The sequence below is a fragment of the Petaurus breviceps genome, unplaced genomic scaffold (genome assembly GCF_028583685.1).
Source record: "Petaurus breviceps papuanus isolate PSGF00001 unplaced genomic scaffold, PetGlider_PUasm1.0 183, whole genome shotgun sequence".
In the NCBI taxonomy this organism is placed as follows: Eukaryota; Metazoa; Chordata; class Mammalia; order Diprotodontia; family Petauridae; genus Petaurus; species Petaurus breviceps.
The window spans coordinates 17,683,349-17,693,135 of NW_027185791.1; positions in this window are offsets into that span (position 1 = coordinate 17,683,349).

The following is a 9,787-nucleotide window of genomic DNA, read 5'->3' on the forward strand; positions in this document are numbered from 1 at the left end:
TGTGAAATCATTCCAGATTGCTCTCCAGGGACTCTGGTTATTAGGGGTCCTGGACTCCCTGAACTCCCTGACCTCTGCATCAGTATCTCCTCCCAGCTCTTAGCACAGTGAATTATGTAGTAGGTGCTTAGTAAATGTCTGTGGGATTTTTCCTTTTCGGGTTGGTCCTGTGATTTCATTGATATAGGGAACTCCTAATGAGGAAACTACCTCTTCTTATGCAGTTTGGCACTCCCTTTGCACCCTGCATTCTCACAGAATTATGTCGGATTCTGAAAAGTTAAGTGATTTACCTAGCTTCACACAGCCAGTATGAGCCAAAGGCAGCACTCAAATCCCTGACTCAGGTGCTCAACATTATTCTACCTGAGAACTCCTTCCAGCTCTGCCTACTATGTCTCAGTGCCTCTTTTGAATGTTATTAAATAATAATGGAAAGTATCTCAGGACCTATTCTATTTTCTGGTCTCTGAGGTTGCTTTAAAGAAATGGGCAGTTCCCCTGGGATCCTTTATAGTCTCTTTTAGTTGGCTCCTTCCCATGCTCCACTGTCAGAAAATCTGTGTTATTTCACTTAAATTCTTCTGTATTTTAACATTATTTTGTATGCAGAAGAGATGGAAAAGTCAGCTACCATCCTTCATCTCATGCTTTCATGTAAATACCTGTCCAGATTAAGTAAACAGGGCAGCTGTCATTCTCTATACAATGTCTTGAAGTTAATAATAATGTTATAAAGTGAATATCCAGGGTGTCATTACAGCACTATTTTTGGGAATTGTCATTTTAAAATAATTCCCTGTTGGTTCAGTATATTCTTTCTTCTATTTACTTTCCAAACGTGGCAAACAAGTTTCTCTTACTTTGGACAATAGCACTTGAATTCTATCTTATCTCACTTTTATAGCTTTGGAAATGACTTTCCTTTATCTTGAAATTAACAAAGGACAGTTTTTGCAACATGCTCTAATAACTTGTGCTGAAGCAGAGGTAGGTGATTTCTCTATATTGTCTTATGGGCACCAGAAAGTGGAATACTATTAGAACAAAAACAGACCCATCAAGTCATAATGAATATGCAAGAAGAGATATTCATGGTAATTAAGACAGGTATTCATGATAATTAGCTGGTATTTACATAGTACAATTGTGTGTCAAAATTGTACCTTGTTCTGGACCCTTCTGGTCCTCCTCCCCCTTCTAGTCAGTATAGTACGATTATAATTAGCTAGTATAAAGGAACAAAAGCAAGAAGACCCAAAATGTGAACATCTATAGACTATTCCAAAGATCAAAGGAAAACAATGTGCAGATTGTATCATTTATTAACCAAAAATCATATCCTGGTAATATCTTTTTAATCAGGGAAGCTAGTGAGGTTTTGCTGTCAGAGTCTTTTGGTCCTATGATGATATAAATCTCAGATCAGCTCTAGACATCGACAATAACACTAGCAGAATACCAAATGATGCTGCTAATTTTGAGATGATGTGGACACGTTAACTTTAAAGTTTTGCTGACAACTTTGAGGTGATTTAGATACATTGATGAGCCAGGCCAAGGTTGCATGGGTAGGAGTTAGTCTGTTCCTCACCAGAATCCTGTAAAAATGAGACCTGCAACTCTGGCTCCCACTATTCCCCCCTGCCCCCCACCCCGGACTCTTCCATCTCCACCCTCCATCTTGGTCTACACTGGCAAGTGCCCCCCATTATAATCCATGGTCATGTGAATGCTTTTTGGCACCTTTCCCCCTCTCCATCCTCTTCTCTCTTGCTACTTGAATTCCTTCACCGCCCTATTCAAATCCGCTGTCTGCCGCTGTACCTCTTTTGGCCGCTTGACTTTGTACTTTTTGTGTCATTTTCCCCTAGACCCTCTGTGTTTTATTAAAGTGATTGCAGCCTCACTTGCCATTGCCAACGTGGTCTTTTCTGTTGAGTACCCAAGGAACTGTGATTACCTGCCCCATTTTATAATTTATTTATTTTTTAATAATTAATGTGTTTACTTTTAGTTTACAAGATTCAATTCCACAATTCCTTGAGTTTCACATTTTGTTACCCTCCCTCCCCTCCCCCTCATGGCTGCATACAGTCAGGTATAGGATCTGTAAATACTTTCACATTATACATTAGTCAGGTTATAAAGATGGATTGTATCAGATGGAATGAAAAATGGTAAAGAGGACATAAAACCAAACAAGAAAAGGAAAAAAGACCAGGTATTTTGCTTCCATATGGCTATAAACTCAGTTCTTTCTAGTTCTTTCTCTGGATGCACATATTTCTCTCTATCATGAGTCTTTTGGGATTGACTTATATCGCTGCATTGCTGAGAAGAGTCCAGTCTATCAAAGCTGATCATCACACATACGTTGTGTCTGTAACTGTGTACAAATTTTCCTGATTCTACTCTTCTCACTCAGCATCAGTTAGTATAAGCCTCTCCAGGTAAATATGAAGTCCATCTGTTCCTCATTTCTTATAGCACAATAGTATTCCATAACATGCATATACCACAACTTATTCAGCCATTCCCCAATTGATGGGTACCCCCTTAATTTCCAATTCTTTGCCACCACAAAAAGAGCTGCTATAAATATTTTTGTACATATGGGTCTTCCTCCCACTTCTATGATCACTTTGGGATATAACCCTAGGAGTGGTATTGCTGGATCAAAGGATATGAAATTATTTATAGCCCTTTGGGCATAATTCCAGATTGCTCTCCAGAAAGGCTGGATCAGTTCACAACTCCACCAGCAATGCATTAGTGTTCCAATTTGCCCAATCCTCTCCAGCATTTGTCATTTTCCTGTTCCCACCTCCCTCTTAATCTTGGTTACATTGGCTTTGTTTGTACAGAAGCTTTTCAATTTCATGTAGTCAAAATTATCCATTTTACATCTTATAATATTCTCTAATTCTTGTTTAGTCATAAAGTCTTTCCTTCTACACAAATCTGACAGGTAAACTATTCCTTGTTTTCTGAGACTTCTTACAGTATCAACCTTTATACCTAGATCATGCACCCATTTAGACTTGATTTTGGTATATGGTGTTAGATAATGGTCTATGCCCAGTTTCTGCCACACTATATTCCAGTTTTTCCAGCAGTTTTTGTCAAATAGTGAGTTCTTATCCCAAAAACTGGAGTCTTGGGGTTTATAGATTACTATAGTCATTGACTTCTGAATCTCGTGTGCCTAATCTATTCCATTGATCCACTCCTCTATTCCTCAGCTAGTACCAAGTAGTTTTGATGACTGCTGCTTTATAATACAGATTGGAATCTGGTATAGCTACTCTACCTTCCCTAGCATTTCTTTTCATTAATTCCCTTGATATTCTGGACTGTTTATTCTTCCAAATGAATTTTGTTACTATTTTTTCAAGCTCTATAAAGTAGTTTTTTGGTAAATTAATTGGTATGGCACTAAATATATAATTTAATTTAGGTAAAATTGTCATTTTTATTATATTAGCTCGACCCAGCCATGAGCAATTGATATTTTTCCAATTAGTTAGATCTGACTTTATTTGTGTGAAAAGTGTTTTGTAGTTGTGGTCATATAGGTCCTGGGTTTGTTTTGACAGGTAGATTCCCAAATATTTTATAATGTCTACAGTAACTTTAAATGGGATTTCTCTTTCTATCTCTTGCTGTTGAATTTCATTGGAAATATATAGGAATGCTGAGGATTTATGTGAGTTTATTTTATATCCTGCAACTTTGCCAAATTTATTTATTGTCTCAAGTAGTTTTTTACTTGATTCTCTAGGATTCTCTAAGTATATCACCATATTATTTGCAAAGAGTGATAACAGTCTCTTCTTTGCCTAATTTGATTCCTTTGATTTCTTTTTCTTCTCTAATTGCTACTGCTAACATTTCTAGTACCAGATTGAATAAGAGGGGTGATAGTGGACACCCTTGTTTCACCCCTGATCTTATGGGAAATGCTTCTAGCTTCTCCCCATTACATATAATACTTGCTGATGGCTTTAAATAGATGCTACCTATTATTTTAAGGAAGGCTCCATTTATTCCTATACTTTCTAATGTTTTTAATAGGAATGGATGTTGTATTTTGTCAAAGGCCTTTTCTGCATCTATTGAGATGATCATGTGGTTTCTGCTAGTTTTATTGTTGATATGATCAATTATACTGGTGGTTTTCCTAATATTAAACCATCCTTGCATTCCTGGAATAAATCCTACCTGATTAAAGTGTATTATTCTTGAGATAAGTTGCTGTAGTCTTTTTGTTAATGTTTTATTTAGAATTTTTGCATCTATATTCATGAGGGAAATTGGTCTATAATTTTCTTTCCCTGTTTTGTCTCTTCCTGATTTAGGTATCAGTACCATATTTGTGTCATAAAAAGAATTTTGTAGGACTCCTTCTTCACTAATTTTCCCAAATAGTTTGTAGAGTATTGGAATCAATTGTTCTTTAAATGTTTGATAGAGTTCACTAGTAAATCCATCTGGCCCTGGAGATTTTTTCCTAGGGAGTTCACTGATGACTTGTTCGATTTCTTTTTCTGAGATGGGATTATTTAAGTAATTTACTTCCTCTTCAGTTAAACTGGGTAACTTTCTTTTGATGAGGAGTTAGATGTTGTCACAGAGGACAGTCCAATTACAGATTCGCTGTGACAAAGGGTGTTACTGGGAAAAGAGCTGCCACAGAGACAGGATGCAAGAGAATGGCAACCTGAGAGTCAGGCAAAAGAGTGTAGTTATGTTGTGTGGATTATTTTGAGGCATGGGAATAATGGCCTCTGTACTGCCACAGTGAAAAGCTTTGGTTCCTTCATTCTAAAAAGAAACACCTTTTGCCTCCCCCAACTATATGTCAAAGTTTTGCATGTCCTGATCTAGTTATGACTCTGCTTTCATGTATAACATAGAGCTGTACAAGATTCTATGAAAGTAAATTTAACTGGGGTGGCCAGGTGGCACAGTTAGAAAAGTGCCGACCCCGGAGTCAGGAGGTCCCAAGTTTGGTTCCGGCCTCAGACACTTAACACCCACACAAAAAAACTAGCCGTGTGACCTTAGGCAAGTTACTTAATCCCAACTGCCCTCCAAAAGGCAAAAAAAAAAAAGTAAATTAAATTGAATATTTTATAATAATGATCTTTAATTTTTTAAAAAACATTTTTATTTAAAGTTTTGAGTTCCAAATTCTATCTCTCCCTCCATTTAACTCAGGTCCTCCTGACTCCAGGGCCAGTGCTCTATTCACTGCACCACCTAGCCACCCCCTCTTCATGATGTTTCTTAGCAAGAAACAAGTTAAAGCAGTTCTCTCAGAAAAAGCAGTTCTCTTAGTACTTCTCTGTCCTCTCAGTTTTTCTCCAGTTAGCACAAGTAAGAGATTCCAGAATGAAAGTTAAATTACCAGTCTTGTAAGAGTCTATTCCCTGGAAGCAGGATACTGGGACAATTTTTTTACAAGAAATTTTTCCAGATAAAGGGCTCATTCATCAAATATATGGAGAACTGAGTCAAATTTTTAAGAAGATTAGTTATTCCCCAACTGACCAATGGTCAAAGGAAGTAAATAGCAGCTTTCATAAAAAGAAATCAAAGCTATTTATAGTCATATGAAGAAACACTCTAAATCACTCTTGATTAGAGAAATGCAAATTAAAACAACTCTAAAGTACCACCTCACCCAATCAGATTGACTAATATGACAAAAAAGGAAAATGATAAATGTTGAAGATGTGGGAAAATTAGAACACTGGATGCATTGTTATTGGAGTTGTGAACCGATCCAATCATTCTGGAGAGTAACTTGGAAATATGCCCAAAGGTCTATAAAACTATGCATACCCTTTGCCCCAGCAATACCACTACTAGGTCTGTATCCTAAAGAGATCAAAGATAATGGAATAAGTCTTATATAAAGAAAAATATTTATAGAAGTTCTTTTTGTGGTGTCAAAGAATTTGAAATTGAAGGGATGACTATCAATTCAGGAATAGCTAAACAAGTTGTGGTTTGTGATTGTGATGAGATACAATTGTACTATAAGAAATGACAAGTAAGATTGTTTCAGAAAAACCTGGGAATATATAAATATATAAACTGATGCAAAGTGATGTAAGTAGAGCCAGGAGATCATTGTACACAGCAAAGGCAATATTGTAAGGTGATCAGCTGTGAATGACTTAGCTGTTCTTAGCAATACAATGATTCAAGACAATCCTAAAAGACTAATGATGAAAAATGCTATCCACCTCTAGAGAAAGAACTGATGGAGTCTGAAGACAGATTGAAACTTACTTTTTAAACTTTCCTTTTTCTTTTTTTGGTCTGTGTTCTCTTTTACAACATGGCTAATATGGAAATATGTTTTGCATGACTGCACATGTATAATCAAAGTATATATGTATATATCAAACTACTTGCCTTCTCGAAGGGGGAGAAGAAGGAGGGAGGAAATTTGGAATTCAAAAATTATAAAAAATAAATTTAAAAAATTGTTTTTGTATGTAATTGAGAAAAATGAAACAGCATTAAAAAAAAAGTCTACTCCCTCTCAATGTATCATAACAGTATACATAGTCTCTGTTGAGGTGATATACAATATTGTGTTTCAACTAACAATAGTAATAGCTAACTGTCTGTTAGGAGCTGTGCTAAGTGCTTAACAATTATTATCTCCTTTGGCTCTCATAACTACCCTGGGAGGTAGGTACTATGATCATTTCCATTTTGCCTAGGAAGATGTAAGGCAGCTAGGTAGCAAAAGTGGATGGAGTACTGGGCCGGGAACCAGACTCATCTTCCTGAGTTCAAATCCAACCTCAGACACTTACTAGCTGTGTGACCCTGGGAAAGTCACTTAACCCTGTTTGCCTCAGTTTCCTTGTCTGTAAAATGAGCTGGAGAAGGAAATGCCAAGCCACTTCAGTGTCTTTGACAAGAAAACCCCAAATGGGGTCATGGAGAGTTGGACATAACTGAAACATCTATACAACAGCAACCTGTGAGGAAACTGAGACAATGAGAGGTTAAGTAACTTGCCTAGGGTTTGAGGGCATATTTGAACTCAGGTCATCCTGACTCCAGGCCTGGTGTTCTATCCACTGTGCAAGTAGCAAAGAATTCATAAGAGAAAAGGAAAAGGAAAAGGAAAAGGAAAAAAAATAACAGCTAAAATTTTCCCCTCAGAAGGGAAGTCTAATCTTAGATGAGCTCCCAAGACATACATTTTTTTTCTTTATATTTTGAATTTGACTTCATTCTTGCAGTCTTGAAAGACTGGCCAAAACTCCAATATGTGGATGAGATTACAAATCTGATTCTCAGTGAATCATCTCCTGGAAAATATAATGAACTTTTGGTGACCCTTGCTTTCCTGTTATAAAACTATTCCTAAGTTCTCTAGGCTGACATCTGTGTATAAAATAAGGAGTTTCTTGGGGTGGCCAGGTGGCTCAGTGAGTAAAACCACTGGCTCCACTGTTGGGATGACCTGGGGATCAAATCCGGGCTCAGACACTTAGCACCCACCCAGAAACACCTGGCCATGTAACCTTGAACAAGTTACTTAACACCAATTGCTTAGGGGCGGCCAGGTGGCTCAGTGAGTAAGAGTACCGGCTCCAGTGTCAGGATGACCTGGGGATCGAATCCGGGCTCAGATACGTAGCACCACACCCAGAAATAACTGGCCGTGTAACCTTGAGCAAGTTACTTAACCCTGATTGCTTTAAAAAAAAGTAAGGAGTTTCTTGAATCTTCAAAAGCAAATCCTGGCACATGTATGAGGCAGTTAACCTAATTCTTAGTGGTCTGCTCATATATCACTTCCCAATGTATCTATGGATCTACAGACAGAGGGGTCAGGGCAGATTGCCCCTCTCGCTGTTCTACTTCTGTCCTATCTTAAACATGTCTAGAGGTTTTTCAGTGGTGGCAAAGATCATCACAGATTTCTGATTGTAGCTATTGAATACTGGCAACATCTGCCTTGAGAATTCTATGAACCTGGTCAGGTAAGACGTCTGGCTTTTTTTCTTCTTTGGTTCAGGATTGTCTCCCTGCTGAAATACTATGCCATCTGGATAATTAATTAAAACACATTCTACAGAATCAGCACTTGTAGGTGGACAATTTTAGACCAGCAACTTCTATTGCACTGGGGATATACTTTAATGCTTTTATTTATTTATTTACTTTATTTTTATTTTGTTTTTTGCTTTTATTTTTGAGGGAAACAATCACTGCTCTCAAGGAACTTACATTTTCATGGGGATAGGCAACATATAAAGGGGAACTAGATAGCTAGGGTATACATGCATAGTGACATTGTTAGAGGTGTCCATGAAGTCCTGGGGAAGCCTAGAATCAAGCAAAAGAAGACCAAATCTGACCTCCCAAAGACCAGGGAAATTCCAGGAGATGTCTAATTTTTCAACAGGAAGCAAGTGGAAATCATGGGATCATTTGAGTCAAATAGCGATGGCTTGGCTGGAGCTGTCTGGGAAGTAGCATGGAAACCTAGAAGCCCACATAATGCCAAGATGGCCTATCAAAGTCTAGGAGAGTTCTAGGGGGCAGAATCCAGTTTTCTTGTGGGGAGGGATTAGAAAGTATGGTGCAAGTGAAGATAAGTGGAGACAGCATGGCTGGAGAGATTTGGTGAATAATGTTCCTCAGACCCCTAATTCAAAGTCAACATACATCCTGTGTTGGATGGCTGACTTTAGAGGTTGCTGGGGTCCTCCATCTTTGAGAGTATTTCTAAGATGGCTCTTTAAAACGACTGGGAACTATTAAAGTGGTTTGTGTGCTTTGTTCTTTGGCCACAATCCATAACACATTGGACACAATAACTCACACGTTGCGTTTCTTCCTTAAAGAATCCTTCCCTTTTCTCAGGTACTAAAGAGTCTCTGAATCTGAAATTCTCTAGATTTACCCTTCAACTGGGGTGGTAGGGTGAGGGAGGGGGTCAGTGCTTCCTTAATGCTTTCTTCTGGCATCAACTTCTACATTCTTGTAAACTCCCACATTAGAGACAGGGATCATCTGGGTGTTTAGCTACTGAGTTTCAGATCATTGCCTACAGAATTCTGCTCAGACTTTGAATAGGCTACACTTGGTTTGAATCAATGCTGAAACCCTAGACTGGCTTGCTTGGGTCATACAGATCAGTTGGACCATATCCTTTTTGCTCAAAGGCAGTAGAATAGACTCTAGTGACTGATGGTTGTAGTGGTGATGGTGGTGGTAGTAGTGGTGGCAGCAGTGGGTTGTTGTTGGTAATGGGTGATTGTTTTTGTTGGTGGTGGCAATGATGATGATAGTTGAGGTGATGGTGGTAATGGTGTGGGTAGTGGTCATTGATGATCATGGTCGTGGTGATGGAGGCAGTGATGGTGATGATGAAGGTGAGTGGTGGGGGATCTTGTTGGTGATGGTGGGTTGTTGTTGGTAGTGGGTTGTGGTGGTTTTTGGTATAGTGGTGGGTGGTTGTTATTGGCAATGAGTGGTAGTAATGATGATGGAGGTAGTTGCGATTGATAGCTATGGTGATGGTAGTGGTGACTGATGGTGATAATAGTGATGATGGTGGTAGCTGATGGTGATGGCAGTGATGGATCAACAGCAGTAGTGGCAATACTGCTGTGAATTTACTAAGTTTTAGTTGAATGTGTTCTAGATATAGTTAGAAAATGTGGGGTTAAACTCTGGCACTTTCCTTCCTTCCTTCCTTCCTTCCTTCCTTCCTTCCTTCCTTCCTTCCTTCCTTCCTTCC